This window comes from Narcine bancroftii, chromosome 2, assembly GCF_036971445.1.
Source record: "Narcine bancroftii isolate sNarBan1 chromosome 2, sNarBan1.hap1, whole genome shotgun sequence".
Classification (NCBI taxonomy): domain Eukaryota; kingdom Metazoa; phylum Chordata; class Chondrichthyes; order Torpediniformes; family Narcinidae; genus Narcine; species Narcine bancroftii.
This window is the reverse complement of record NC_091470.1, coordinates 370,820,215-370,835,030: the sequence shown is the minus strand read 5'-3', so window position 1 is coordinate 370,835,030 and position 14,816 is coordinate 370,820,215. Positions and strand designations below refer to the sequence as shown.

Sequence of the window (14,816 nt, the reverse complement as noted above, 5' to 3'; positions counted from 1 at the left end):
CCCTCCCTCTCCCTCCTTCCCCCCCTCTCCCTCCTTCCCTCTCCCTCCTTCCCTCCCTCTCCCTCCTTCCCTCCCTCTCCCTCCTTCCCTCCCCCTCCCTCCTTCCCTCTCCCTCCTTCCCTCCCTCTCCCTCCTTCCCTCCCTCCTTCCCTCCCTCCTTCCCTCCCTCTCCCTCCTTCCCTCCCTCTCCCTCTTTCCCTCCCTCTCCCTCCTTCCCTCCCTCTCCCTCCTTCCCTCCCTCTCCCTCCTTCCCTCCCTCTCCCTCCTTCCCCTTCCTTCCTCCATCCCTCTCCCTCCTTCCCTCCCTCTCCCTCCTTCCCTCCCTCTCCCTCCTTCCCTCCCTCTCCCTCCTTCCCTCCCTCTCCCTCCTTCCCTCCCTCTCCCTCCTTCCCTCCCTCTCCCTCCTTCCCTCCCTCTCCCTCCTTCCCTCCCTCTCCCTCCTTCCCTCCCTCTCCCTCCTTTCTCCCTCCCTCTCCCTCCTTCCCTCCCTCTCCCTCCTTCCCCTTCCTTCCTCCCTTCCTGCCTCCCTCCTCCCCACCCCTTCCTGCCTCCTTCCTCCCCCACCCCTGTCCCTTCCTCCCCGCCCCCTCCCCTGACAGACAGGATCACGTGGGCGATGACCTGCGCCCGCGTCAACTATCGCCCTGTGTCCGCCTCCCTTCAAAACGCGTTGTCCCCGGTGCTACGGCAAGCGGCTCGGCAGCGAGCGCGGGTAAGGAGCGGCGGGGGCGCGCAGAGGGGCATCGGGCGCCAGTGGCTGAGCCGGCTGCGGGGCAGGGCCTTGCAAGGGAGGGGCAGGGCCTTGCAAGGGAGGGGCAGGGCCTTGCAAGGGAGGGGCAGGGCCTTGCAAGGGAGGGGCAGGGCCTTGCAAGGGAGGGGCAGGGCCTTGCAAGGGAGGGGCAGGGCCTTGCAAGGGAGGGGCAGGGCCTTGCAAGGGAGGGGCAGGGCCTTGCAAGGGAGGGGCAGGGCCTTGCAAGGGAGGGGCAGGGCCTTGCAAGGGAGGGGCAGGGCCTTGCAAGGGAGGGGCAGGGCCTTGCAAGGGAGGGGCAGGGCCTTGCAAGGGAGGGGCAGGGCCTTGCAAGGGAAGGGCTGGGTGACCCATGCCCCCCGCCCCCCCCCCACTGGGCAGTGGCGCGGGGGAGGGTGTCATTGATGCCTAATTTGCTCCTGTTGCCAGGTTATTAGAACATTTTGGCTGATTTATTCAATGGGAGATCAAATCCAACAGGAAAGTGCAGAAAGAGGCCGGTGGGGAAGCTCAGCCGGTCGCACAGCGTTGCTTGGCATCGCCGCGATACAGAGACGCCACCAATGATCCGGCCTTGGCAGGTCGCGGTGCCAGGCGACATTTTGCTCATTCCTCGGCGAAGGGCGCTCAAGCCCACGGCATTGGTGATGTCTCTGTATCGCGGCGACGTCGAGTAGGCTGCTTGACCCGCTCACTTCCTCCAGCGCCATGATTTGGTTTCAAGATCGACTCTGGGCACTGATTATGACTTGCCTGTTACCCCCAGCCCCTCGCTCAGAAAGGCTCCACGAGGGCTCGCCCTTGACGCCAAGTGCCTTTGCAGAAAGTCCATTGTGGGCCAAATTGGGAATACTGGGTCACCAAATTCTCGGAAGGATGTCAGTGCAGAGAAGATTCACTGAGATGTTGCCGGGATTGCAGTATCTAGAATACAAAGAAAGATTGAGCAGGCTGGGTCTTTATTCCTTGGAGCGTAGAAGGTTGAGGGGGCGGATTTGACAGAGGTATTTAAAATTATGAGGGGGATAGATAGAGTAGATGGGAATAGACGCTTCCCCTTGAGGGTGGGTGAGATTGGGACGAGGGGTCATAAGTTAAGGGTTAGGGGGCAAAAGTTTAGAAGTAACGTGAGAGGGAGCTTCTTCACTCAGAGAGGGGTGGCTGAGTGGAATGACCTTCCGGAAGAGGTGGTTGCAGCAAGGTGAAATTTGTCATTTAGGGAAAGGTTGGATAGGTATATGGCTGGGAGGGGATTGGAGGGTTATGGGCAAAGTGCAGGTAGGTGGGACTAGAGGGGATCTCTCCGATCGGTACGGACTAGAGGGGCCGAGATGGCCTGTTTCCGTACTGTAGTTGTTATGTGAACTCATTTTTCTATTCAAGAAGCATTCTGTGGCTTCTCAGAGCTTTTGTTCATAAAGCATAGAAGCAGAAATAGGCCATTCAGCCTATTGAGTCTGCCCCACCATTCAATCACAAGCTGACCCATTTTCCAACTTTGCCCCACTCCCCAGCCTTCTCCCCACTCCCCAGCCTTCTCCCCATAACCTCTGATGCTCTGGCTAATCAGAACCTGTCAACCTCAGTCTTAAATACACTCAATGACCCGGCCTCCACAACTACCTGCGGTAACAAATTCCACAGATTCACCACCATCAAAGACTTTTCTGTGGGAAGTTGCTGCCATAATTCCTCCAGTGATGATAAGCTTGAGCCAAGTAGCCCCATTCTGGGGCATCTGAAGTTTTTTTTTGTTAAAGGCAAAATTGGTTTCCATATAAAAATATAATGGAAAAAGATAGACAAGGTGATGATATATAGAAGATTACAGATGAAATCTGGCAAGGACTAAACCTGTATTCAATTTTCCAGAGTTACTGAAAGTGTGAAACAAGGTGATATGATTCTTTCTGAAGAGAAGTGAAAGGAATATTTTCAGTTGTTGAGAAGGTAATATAATAGTTACTTTGATGGTTGAAAAATTTAATGTAGTTTCTTAAAAGTTCTAATAGAACATTGAAATAATCGAATAAGTATGTGTAAAGAAATGAGTGGTGGTGTTGGTTAAATTACTGAAATATTAATCCAGAGGCCTGGCTGAAGTCCAGAGATATGAATCATCTGGTGGGGCCGTCTCACCAAATGAGTTGGCCCAGGTGGGAGAGTACGAAACCTCAAGAAGTGTCAGGGCCCCAGGTAAGATTAAGATTCTTTTATTGTCACACGATAAAATAGAAAATGTGATATAACTCAAAATTTGCTTTAGTCGACTGTAAGGCAGGCATAGATTCGCCACCATACTAATAGTTTTAAGTTAATAACGGAGAAGGATCGGGCTGGGCCTAAGGTTGAGATTCTTCATTGGAACAAGGCTAATTTTGGGGAGATGCAAAAGGATTTAGAGGGTGTGGCTTGGGATCATTTATTTTCTGGGAAGGATGTAACAGATAAATGGAGAATATTCAAAGGGTAAATGTTGAGAGCACAGAGTTGGCGTGTCCCTGCGAGGATTAAAGGAAAAGTTAGAAAATATCGGGAGCCTTGGTTTTCAAGGGATATTGGGAATTTGGTTCGGGGAAGAAGGATGTGTACAACAGGTATAGATGAAGTGTTTGAGGAATATAAAGAACGCAAAAATAAAAAATCTTAAAGAAATTAGAAAGGCTAAAAGGAGATGTGAGGCTGCTTTGGCAGGCATGGTAAAAATAAATCCAAAGAGTTTCTACAGTTACATTAAAAGTAAAAGAATAGTGAGGGATAAAATTGGGGCCCTTGAGGGTCAGAGGGGTCGGCTCTGTGAGGAGGCAGAAGAGATGGGGACATTTAAAATGAATCCCTTCCTTCAGTATTCACTAAGGAAAGGAATATTGAGCCAGGTTGAGTAAGGAAATGTGCTCGTGATGTCATGGATGATATACAGATAAATGAAGAGGTAGTACTGGCTATTTTAAAGAGAATCAAGGTGGATAAATCTCTGGGTCCTGACAAGATATTCCCTGGGACCTTGAGGGAAGTTAGTGGAGGCTCTGACAGAAATATTTAAAATGTCATTAGCCATGGGGGAGGTGCTGGAGGATTGGAAGGTGCCTCATGTTGTTCCACTGTTTTAAAAAGGCTCCAAAAGTAAATCGGGTAATTTATAGGCCTGTGAGTGGTAGGTGAATTAATAGAGAGTGTTCTTAGAGATGGAATATGCAATTATTTGGATAGTAAGGGACTGATTAGGAGTAGTCAATGTGGTTTTGTATGTGGTAGAGATCATATTTAACAAACTTTATAGTTTTTTGAGGAGGTTATGAAGCAGGTTAACGAGGGGAAGGGTGTGGATGTTGGCCAAATGGACTTTAGTAAGGTCTTTGACAAGGTTCTACATAAGGGGTTAGTTAGGAAGGTTCAATCATTAGGTATTAATGTTGAAATAGTGAAATGGATTCAACAATGGTTGGATGGGAGATGCCAGAGAGTAGAAGGGAAAAGTTGTTTGTCAAATTGGAGGCCAGTGACTAGTGGAGTGCCTCAGGGATCGGTACTGGGCCCATTGTTGTTTGTCATATATATTTTAATGATCTGGATGATGGGGTGGTAAATTGGATTAATAAGTATTGTTGTCTATAAGCCCCCCTGCTGCCCATTAATGCACCCACGTCATGATGTCACCCCCCTCCCACATATATATCTCTGTACGTCAGTACCCATGTTAGTCAGATGGTATGAAAGAATGAGAAAAGTACCACGTCTCCAAGTCCTAATTGTGTAAGTGCATAAACAACAGTGGCGACGAGGAACCAAGCGAAACTTACGTGAGCTCCGTGCACCAACTTAACGAGCTCCATGAATTCCCGCCAAAAAATCAAAGCAAAAGTGTACCAAGATGGCGGAAGGAAAGTTTGGAGAATTCAACAAAGCAGATGAAAGTTGGGGTAATTACGTAGAACGGTTTAACACATGTCTGCGTAGTCCATAATATTGTAGACGCCCCGGTAAACTGAAAATGTGTCCTATTCCTCAGTAATAACGGGCAGCAAAACATTCGATCTCCTTAAAACTTTTTTTGTGCCAGAGGACCCAGAGATGAAGACATACACCAAGTTATGCACAGCACTGGGGAACCATTGACACCCCAGACCACCGGTTATGGCAGAAAGGCAACGATTCTACGAAAGGAAGCAAATGCTGGGGAGGCAGTAAGTGAGTATCCGGCAGTGTTGTGTAAACTGACCAAGCACTGTCACTTCGAGCAATTTCTGACCCAAATACCTCGAAACAGATTGGTGTTGGGGTTGGCAGATCGCCAAGCAAAGCAAAAATTACTGGCAAAAGATGACAAAGTAACTCTTGAGATCGCTTATAGAACTGCCTGCAGCTCAGAAATGGCAGACAAAAATTTGGATGTGGGCCAACAAGACCTGGTCGGGAGGTTTTCCCGCCCACCGTGCTTCTGTTGCGGGAAATACAACCATCGCCCAGAAAATTGTTGTTCCAAAAATTACAGCTGCTGTGACTGCAATTAGAAGGGACACATCAAAGCGAGATGTCCAATTAACAAGAAACAGTAGAACGCAGCTAGACTCAAAATGGTGATAACCCCCCAGTCGAGGTCAAAGTGCTAGCAGGGAGAGAGAACAGCCCAGACAGCGACCATGGTAACAGCTCCGAAGATGACACAACAGCTGCAGTCTTGCATATCCAAAAGATAAACCAAATAAACCGAGCGATTTATATTCAACTAAAAAAATAAACCATGAACCTCTGAAAATGGAACTCGACACAGGAGCTGCACTGTCTCTAATGCCATTACATTTAAAGCAACGCTTACTACCACACCTTCCGGTGAAAACAACTGAAGCAACACCGAGATCTGCTACTGGAGACAAAATCAAAGTGTTTGGGACATGTACGGTCAAGGTACAATACAAGCAACAACCAAAAACACTATCCCTCTACATCGTAGATACCCAGGGACCAGCACTTTTCGGAAGAAACTGGCTACAACGCATTGCCCCCAGACTGGCTGGAGATCAGTTCAATACTGACTGTAAACCATGAAGACAACACCCAGCCAGAACTCAACCAGATCCTCAATGACCACACCGTGGTCTTCCAGCAAGGGTTGGGAAAGATGTAAGGGGTTCAAGCAAAACTGCAATTAAAAGAGAATTTGGAACCAAAGTTCGTCAAAGCCAGAACAGTCTCATTTGCAATGAAAGGAAAAATTGAAGCTGAGTTAAGTAGATTAAAAGACGAAGGCATAATAGAACCAATAGAATACAGCGATTGGGCAGCGCCCATCATACCTGTACGCAAAGCAAACAGTGAGATTCGCATTTGCGGCGATTATAAAGTCACCATCAACCAGGCACAAAAAGTACTAGAACACCCCATGCCCAAAGCAGAAGAACTATTCTAAGCCCTAAATGGAGGGCAAAAGTTCACAAAATTAGATTTGTCACAGGCATACCAAGAAATAGAGTTGGACAAAGAATCAAGACAATATGTGACAATCTATACCCACCTGGGACTGTTCACCTATACACGCAAGCCATACGGAATTTTAGAAGCATCTGCGATTTTTTTTCAAGTTACAGTGGACAAATTACTACACGGAATACGAGTGGGATGTTACCTTGATGATACCGTCATCACGGGCCAAAACAACAGAGAACACTTACAAAACCTTGAAAAGGTCCTAAGCAGTCTACAACAGGCCAACATACAATTATGACAGGATAAGTGTGTCTTCATGCTGCCCTCAGTGACATACTTGGGATTTACAATCGACAAGGAGGGAGGTACAAACGGATCCGGCAGCCACAGAAGCCGTTCGTAATGCTCCATACCCAACCAACAAGGCAGAATTCCAGTCCTTTCTAGGGCTTATAAATTACTATCAGAAATATATCCCCAACATGTCTACACTATGCAGCCGCTTAAACCACTTACTCAAGAAAGATCAAAAATGGTACTGGAATACGGAAACTAAAAACACATTCGATCGACTAAAAGAAATGCTAACGTCAACAAATGAAGTTCTGATCCACTACGACCCAAACAAGGAAGTGAATCTAGCCGTTGATGCTTCACCAGTAGGACTGGGAGCAGGATTGTTCCAAACCACAGAGAAGGGTGAGCAACCAGAGGCATCTGCTTCACCGACATTAACTACAAGCAAACACAATTACGCACAACTGGAAAAAGGAAGGATTAGCAATTTTTGGTGTAAAAAGATTCCACCAATATCTCTACAGAAGAACTTTCCCTAATCACTGACAACAAACCTCTAAGTTTGATTCTGGTCTCCCACAAAGGAATACCAATATTAGCTGCAGCCAGGATTCAAAGATGGGCTATGCTACTAGCCACATACAAAGGTAAAATGTAAACCGGGAACACTCAACAGCTATGCGGATGATTATCACACTTGACCACTACCCAAAACAGAAAAAGAAGAAATTATTAAATGGATAGCAGAAGCATCAACCGAGAACAGCTGCAACAACTCTTCATTACAGCCCACATGATTGACAAAGAAACCCGAAAGGAGGCAACGTTAAGCAAAGTCAAGCAAAGTCTTATACTTCACTCTTAATGGATGGCCAGAATCTGAGGTCATACCCAAAGACCTGAAAACTTGCTTCACATACAGCCATGAACTATCAGTTGAAGAAGGATGTTCACTTTGGGGTACCTGTGCAATTATTCCGGCCAAAAAGCAAAACACCATGTTATCAGAGCTACACCATAACCATCCAGGAATGGTACGAATGAAAGCACTGGCCCAGGTGCATGTTTGGTGGCCATCAATAGACAGAGACATTGAAACAACAGTGAGAGAATGCAAAATAGGTCGGTCAATGCAGCCAAAAATGCTGCAGGCTGAGGCCAGCCCATGGAAATGGCCTTCCAAACCCTGGCATCGGATTCACGTAGACTTCATGGGGCCATTCGTGGGAGAGACTTTCCTTATAGTGGTGGATGCACATTCCAAATGGCCAGTAGTGTCACATTTGAAAAAAAACACCAAAACCGATTCCATAATTGAACACTTACAGGCCATGTTTGTTACATACGGACTATCTCATGAATTGGTCACAGACAATGGACCCCAGTTTACATCAGAACATTTCAAGAAATTTATGTGCGACAAAAATATCAGACATATTTTTCGGCACCCTATCTCCCAAGTACTAATGGAGAGGCAGAACGCTTTGTGCAAATATTCAAAAAAATGATGAAAACCAAGAAACTTCTAAATGCATCATTTAGAACTCCTAGAAAAGCAGATTTCCCATTGTGGTACAGAAACACACTGCATTCTACCACAGAACATTCCCCAGCAGAATTGATGTTTCACTGCAACCTGTGGACAAGACTGTCCACTGTTGGCTGAGGTAGGTTTGAACCAGCCAGGAATGTGAAAACAGATTATATGAGCTTCTATAGATTTTCTTTTTTAAAAGGAGAGTTAACAAAATGGGTGGTACAGTAGCACAGCTAGTGGAGCCATTATCTTACAACTACAGAGTTTAATCTCTGGTGCTGTATGTGTGGACTTTGCATGTTCTCCCTGTGACAGCGTGGAGTTTGCTCATAAAATTTGTTGGTTATGGTTGGGTGTTGGTTTTTTCCTCCTTTATCTTTTGTCAGTGAGGTGGGCTCTGCGGTCTTCTTCAAAGGAGGTTGCTGCCCGCCGAACTGTGAGGCACCAAGATGCACGGTTTGAGGCGATATCAGCCCACTGGCGGTGGTCAATGTGGCAGGCACCAAGAGATTTCTTTAGGCAGTCCTTGTACCTCTTTGGTGCACCTCTGTCACGGTGGCCAGTGGAGAGCTCGCCATATAACACAATCTTGGGAAGGCGATGGTCCTCCATTCTGGAGACGTGACCTACCCAGCGCAGTTGGATCTTCAACAGCTTGGATTCGATGCTGTCGGCCTCTGCCATCTCGAGTACTTCGATGTTAGGGATGAAGTCGCTCCAATGAATGTTGAGGATGGAGCGGAGACAACGCTGGTGGAAGCGTTCTAGGAGCCGAAGGTGATGCCGGTAGAGGACCCATGATTCAGAGCCGAACAGGAGTGTGGGTATGACAACAGCTCTGTATACGCTAATCTTTGTGAGGTTTTTCAGTTGGCTGTTTTTCCAGACTCTTTTGTGTAGTCTTCCAAAGGCGCTATTTGCCTTGGCGAGTCTGTTGTCTATCTCGTTGTCGATCCTTGCATCCGATGATGGTGCCTGAAGAAAACGGAGGTCCTCCATCAGCCAACTCCCCACCATGACTACCAGCCCCCCCACATCTCCATCGGGCACACAAAACTCAAAACGGCCACAAGATTACAGACAATATAAAGACCCATGGGTGGTAGGAGTGATCCTACAAAAGTTGAGCCCCTGCTCATACTCTCTTCTAGAGGGAGACAGACTGTGGAAATGATACATTGACCAATTGCAGCCATTGTCTGACAAAGTCCACAAACTACCTCACGACCTGGAGGAGGTAGATCCAGACCTGCCATGGTAATCCAACCCCTTGGGCCAAGTGAAAGAGCGGCAGAGACAGGTAGTCCAGTAACTGTGACAAGGAGCCCAGCACGTAGAACCCCAGAGGCCAGCGAAGGCCAGCAGTCGTCATTGACCCAACTATCTATGGGGCCCACGCAGAACAGCCCCGAGCAAATACTGGTCCTGCATGCCACACCAAGGCGATCCAAGAGAGAAAGACCATCTGAGAGCCTTAAGGACTATGTTCTATAATTATTATTAAGTTCCTTTCTGCATTACAATCGCTCAGTATATGTACCCTAATTCTCACTAGTAGTCATAGATCTGATGTAGTAATGGTAGTTAAAGAGGGTCCAATCAACATTTATATATAGGCCAGTTGGAAGACTGGGCTGAAAGATGGAAGATCGAGATTAATATTGATAAGTGTGAGGTGCTACATTTTGGTGGGACTAATCAGCAAAGCTCATCCACGTTAAATGGTAGACAATTGAGGAGTGCAGTTGAACAGAGGGATTTAGGAATTCTGGTACATAATTCCCTGAAAGTGGAGTCACATGTAGATAGGGTGGTATATTAGCCTTCATAAATCAGAGTACAGGAGTTGGGATGTCATGCTGAAGTTGTATAGGTCATTGGTGAGGCCAAATTTGGAATATTGTGTGCAGTTTTGGCTGCCAAATTACAGGAAGGATATCAGAGAAGATTTACAAGAATGCTACCTGGGTGTCAGGGTTTGAGTTTCAGGGCAAGGTTAAACAGGCTGGGACGTTATTCTCTGGAGCATAGAAGATTGAGGGGTGATTTGAGAGAGGTCTTTAAAATAGATTCAATGTGGACAGGCTTTTTCCCACTGAGAGTGGGGGAGATTCAAACAAGAGGATATAGATTGAGATTGAAGTGGGGGAAACATGAGGGCGGTTGGAGTGTGGAATGAGTTTTTGGCCAAAGTGGTAGGTGCAAGCTCTATTTTAATATTTAAAGAAAAGTTGGATATGAATATGGGACTAGATGGGAGAAGGTGTTCGGCGTGGACTATAAGGGCCAAACAGGCCTGCTTCTGTGCTGTAATTGATATATGAATTTTTATATATATATATATATGATCAGCAGAAATTGCTGGGCACCCCTTACAGTCAGAGAATTTGCTTCCAGCACTCCCACAGCTACATAGCCTTCAGATCCAAACTGCTGCTGCTTTCAGGTGCCTGGGGAGTTTGCTCAGAAGCGGAGAATACACCTACCCGAGGAGGGTTGAGTAAGTACTCCTCGGACCAGGGTTCTCTGCTTTCAGCTGGCCTCCCAACAGCCGCATTAGGGTATTTTAGGTGGCTTTGTGTTGGGGTATTCTGGCCACCTGAAAGTGGCTACAGTCAGGAAGCCCTTGGCAGCTTTTTGCATCCTGGTTTTGATACGTGGTAGCCTTTCATCTGTCTCAAGCCAGTCTCCAGCAGCCCACAGCCAGTGTGGGCTCTTCACCTTGTAACGGATTTATGTTATTCTTTGAATGTTAAACTATATTTCTCATAAATAAAAATGTCTTAGTAAAGTAAATAATAGGGTTAAAATATTGTATCTGTATTCTTAGTAAGTTAACTGTGGGTTGGTTCAGGATCACACACCGGTCACAGCACATTTATAGAGAACTATTTTATTTTCTGAGAGTTCATTCTCGGAGTCAATGTGCCTGAAGGACAGAGCTAATGGATTTGAAGTGGATCTTGATTACTCAATAACAACTGCTAAGGAAACCATCTGTATTTAAACTAAACCACAAAGCCTCTTGAGCAAGAGAAATGAAACTCAGAAACATGTGAGTGATATACTTAAGCCTTTGGAATAGAAGTGAGGTCATCTTTCGGAGTCGGGTCGTCTACAGGGCAGAAGTATGAAGATCACATGGTTTACAAGAAAATGGGGATGGCAACTGTTTAAAATTCCAATAACTGATCACATGATTGTAAAGAATTGGAACTGACCTCATTGAAGATGTAAATGGTCACCTAATGGAGAACTATACTATCGAATTCAGACATTTTGAGTGAATTCAGCTTGGAGTTTACACAAGTCAAAATCCTGAAACCTTGAACTGGAGCTGTTGTGCGTGTTAATCCTGGTAAAAGGGGAAGACCGAATCATTGGCTTTTGAAATAAGGAAGACCACTTCGCTGTCTCTTTTGAAACGAAGACAGAATTCTACTGGATCTTTTTGTGTTTGGCCATTTTGTCCAACCCCAACCAACAAACTTTCCCCTGGCTGGTGAGTTTATCGTGGAAGAAGATAACCATATTTGTTTAACCCTTCTATGGGTTTGTGAATTCATCGTGGAAGTGAATAGCTACATTGTGAGTAAAGAGACCTGAAGATGTGATGTTTAAGAATGCTTTATAATTATTTCTGAACTGAGAATTTAAGACCTTCAAGCAAGACTAAAATGATACAGAACTTTTAAAGATTGACATTTCAGAGTGGGACTTTAATTATACACACAGACACACACTTTACATTTGCACACAGTGAGGTTAAATTTAGAACTAAGTAAGAAATTTTATGTTATTGATAGTTTAATAAGCTGTTCCAGTGTTAGGGCTAGCAAAGTCCCTTTGGTCCCAAAAGTAATCGACAGGGTTGTTAGTTCGTAACGACCTCGAGTCACCAGTAGCCTGCCACCACCTGTGTGTTCTTTAGCCTCAGAGCCCCTCATTGGTCCACTGCTGTAGTCACCATCTTGTGGGTTGTCTCCTCTGCTTCTCAAACCTGGGGTGATCTCCTGTTTTCTGGTACCCTGTGCCAGTCCCCTGCTTCCCCAGAGTCTGCAACCCCTCATGATCTCTGCTGAACACCCACCGGTGCTGCTATCATGCTCCCTGACCACGTGGGTCGTGGGATTTTAAAATAAACCACCATCAGCTCCTTTAACTGGTTGTTTAAATCCTGTATGGAGGTGATGGCAGGTAGACTGGGCAGGAGGACCCTTTGGAGCAGTGCTGTGTCTCCACTCCCCGCTCTCCCATGTCCACACCAGCAGGAGTGCTGCCATATTTTTTTAAAACCACGGTCGTCCATCCACATTGATGAAGAGATGCTCCTCTGTTCTAAATAACAATTGGACAAAGCAAGGAATGAAGCTCTGGGTGGGGATCTTCAGTGTCCAAGCAACAGCAGAAATGGGCTCTCAATCTGTAGTTTTGTGACCTGACAAATCCACCACTTCTGTCAATCCAGGTGTTATCCCCATTCAACAAGTAGTGCAGAAAGCTTACCCTAAAATGGCCAGGTACCAGGCAAGACCAGCTACCTTCCATCATGGTGTGAGAAACAGAAGTACCTTCACAGATTTCGCTCGAGACAAAAATTGAGAACAAAGAACATTTATTGTACAACAGTGCAAAGTTGGGTGCTTCTCCTTACCCTGGGAATACACACACATACTGGGGCTCACCCAACTTTTATACAGTTCACTTCAGTGTAGAGATACCGTCTCTCCCTTAACATTCTTCTGCCTCCTGGATTGGTTTGGTATTTGGTAATTCTGTCTGCCTACCTGCAGTTTCTGTAACCATGGGGTATCCTGTCTGGGTCCCATCATGTCATTGTCCTTATTCATGAATCTGCCTTTGTTCTTATTCAAACATCTCAACCCTTCCTCACACTATCGGAATTCATCCTTATTCAGCACTTACTTAACTTCCTCTAGTCTAGTCTATTATTCTTTATTTCATTCATACTAACTTCCTATATTCTATTATCTCTCACAATGGTATAACAGCTTATGGTCAGGAGTAGAATTTGGCCATTCAGCCCATCGAGTCTGCTCCACCATTCGAACCACGGCTGATGTATTTTTCCCTCTCGACCCCATTCTCTTGCCTTCTCCCCATGACCTTTGACACCCTTCCTGATCAAGAACCTATCAACTTTAAATCCACCCAGTGACTTGGTCTCCACAGCCAACCGTTTGATGGAACAAATTCCACAGATTTGCCACCCTCTGGATGAAGAAATCTCTTGCTTATGTTCTAAAGGGATGTCTTTTTATTTGTTGGGTCCTCTGGTCTGAGAATCTCTGACTGCAGAATATACATGTACAATATACAGATAAATTCATTCTTGCTGCAGCCAGGAATCAGAACAAGAAAATTAATATAAACTGATCAATAAATATTTCCAGTTGAGGTTGGTGCAAAAAAAAAAGTGGTGTTTTAGTATGCAGACAGATTGTTTGGTGGTCCTGGAGTAGTTTATGGTTAGGATTAGGGGAGTACAGGAAGGATCATGAGCCTGATAGCCTGAACCTGGAGGTGCCAGACTGGGCCTCTATAACTTTGTGCCCAAATGTTTACCTTTGCATTCTGCAAAACAGCAAGGGCTGGGGAGTGACCAAGAAAAGAAAGTTTAAATCCTAAGCAGGTCAATGGCATAATCAACATCAAAGCCCTTACTACCAATATCCTAGGATCACCATTGGGAAATAAAGACCATGGGACACTGGAGTAGAAATAGGCCATTCAGCCCACTGTTTGCCCTGCCATTTAATTATAAGCTGATCCACATTCCCACACACCCCCACTGCCTGGCCTTCTCCCCATAACCTTTGATGGCCTGCCCTAATCAAGAACCGATCAAATACACCAAATGACCCGACCTCCACAACCACCTGTGGCAATAAATTCCACAAATTTTCCACCTTCTGGCTGAATAAATTCCTCTGCATCTCTGTTCTAAGTGGATACCCTTCAATCCTGAAGTTGTGCCCCCTTTTCCTAGACTCTCGGACCATGGGGAGCAACCTTTCTACATCTACTCTGTCCACACCTTTCAACCTTCAAAATGTTTCATTGAGATTCCCACCCCCCCCCCCAATTCTAAATTCTGTTGAGTATAAGCCAAGAGCTGTCAAACGCTCCTCACATGATAACCCTTTCATTCCCAGAATCATCCTTGTGAACCTGCTCTGAACCCTCTCCAACGTCAGCACATCCTTTTTTAAATGTGGAGCCCAAAACTGCTCATGTGGCTGCATCACTTGGTCAATGAGTGAGTGGACGGACTCAACCCCTGGCATCCTAAGGGCTTTCCACCTTCAGCAAGAAATAGATCAGCCCAATACTCTTCACTCTTCAAGCAAGTGACTTGATGCTATCCAATAAAACCAAGATGAAGTTGGGCGTGTTGAGAATTTAAGGTGAATAAGTCAGCAGGGTCTGATGGAATTTGTCCCAGTTATTGAGAGATCCAAAAGAGGAGATCGCTGGGGCCTTGGCAGAGATATCCAGCTACTAGTGAGGTCCCAGAGGATTTTACACCTTTGCTTACAATGGGGGAAAGGGATCATACAGGAAATTATACACGGATGTGTTTTACATCAACAGTAGGGAAGATATTGGAAAGGATTTATTTTGCTTTTGGAGATAGAAGACATTGCTTTGTGCAGGGCAGGCCTCGCCTAATAAATTTTTCACAGCAACAAATGTAGTGGACTTGGATTTGAGTAAGGTTTTGACAATTTCCCTCATGGTAGATTGATCCAGAAGATTAAGATACAAGGGATCCACAACTTGTGGCTT

The 14,816-nt window shown here is 45.8% G+C and overlaps 1 protein-coding gene and 1 long non-coding RNA gene across 3 annotated transcripts in view; one reads left to right on the top strand and one right to left on the bottom strand.

Annotated features, from left to right (window-relative positions):
• The first annotated feature begins 637 nt into the window (after positions 1-637).
• LOC138755860 (mucin-22-like) overlaps positions 638-14,816 on the top strand; it is a 37,555-nt gene continuing 23,376 nt past the window's right edge. For both annotated transcript variants that reach the window (XM_069922596.1, XM_069922595.1), the window contains exons 1-2: positions 638-712; positions 2,621-2,698. The gene's annotated coding sequence lies outside the window, so the exon portion shown is untranslated. The remainder of the gene's footprint in view (positions 713-2,620; positions 2,699-14,816) is intronic.
• LOC138755864 (uncharacterized) overlaps positions 1,142-14,816 on the bottom strand; it is a 55,262-nt gene continuing 41,587 nt past the window's right edge. Inside the window, exon 4 of the long non-coding RNA XR_011352597.1 lies at positions 1,142-1,672. This is a non-coding gene — a long non-coding RNA (uncharacterized lncRNA). The remainder of the gene's footprint in view (positions 1,673-14,816) is intronic.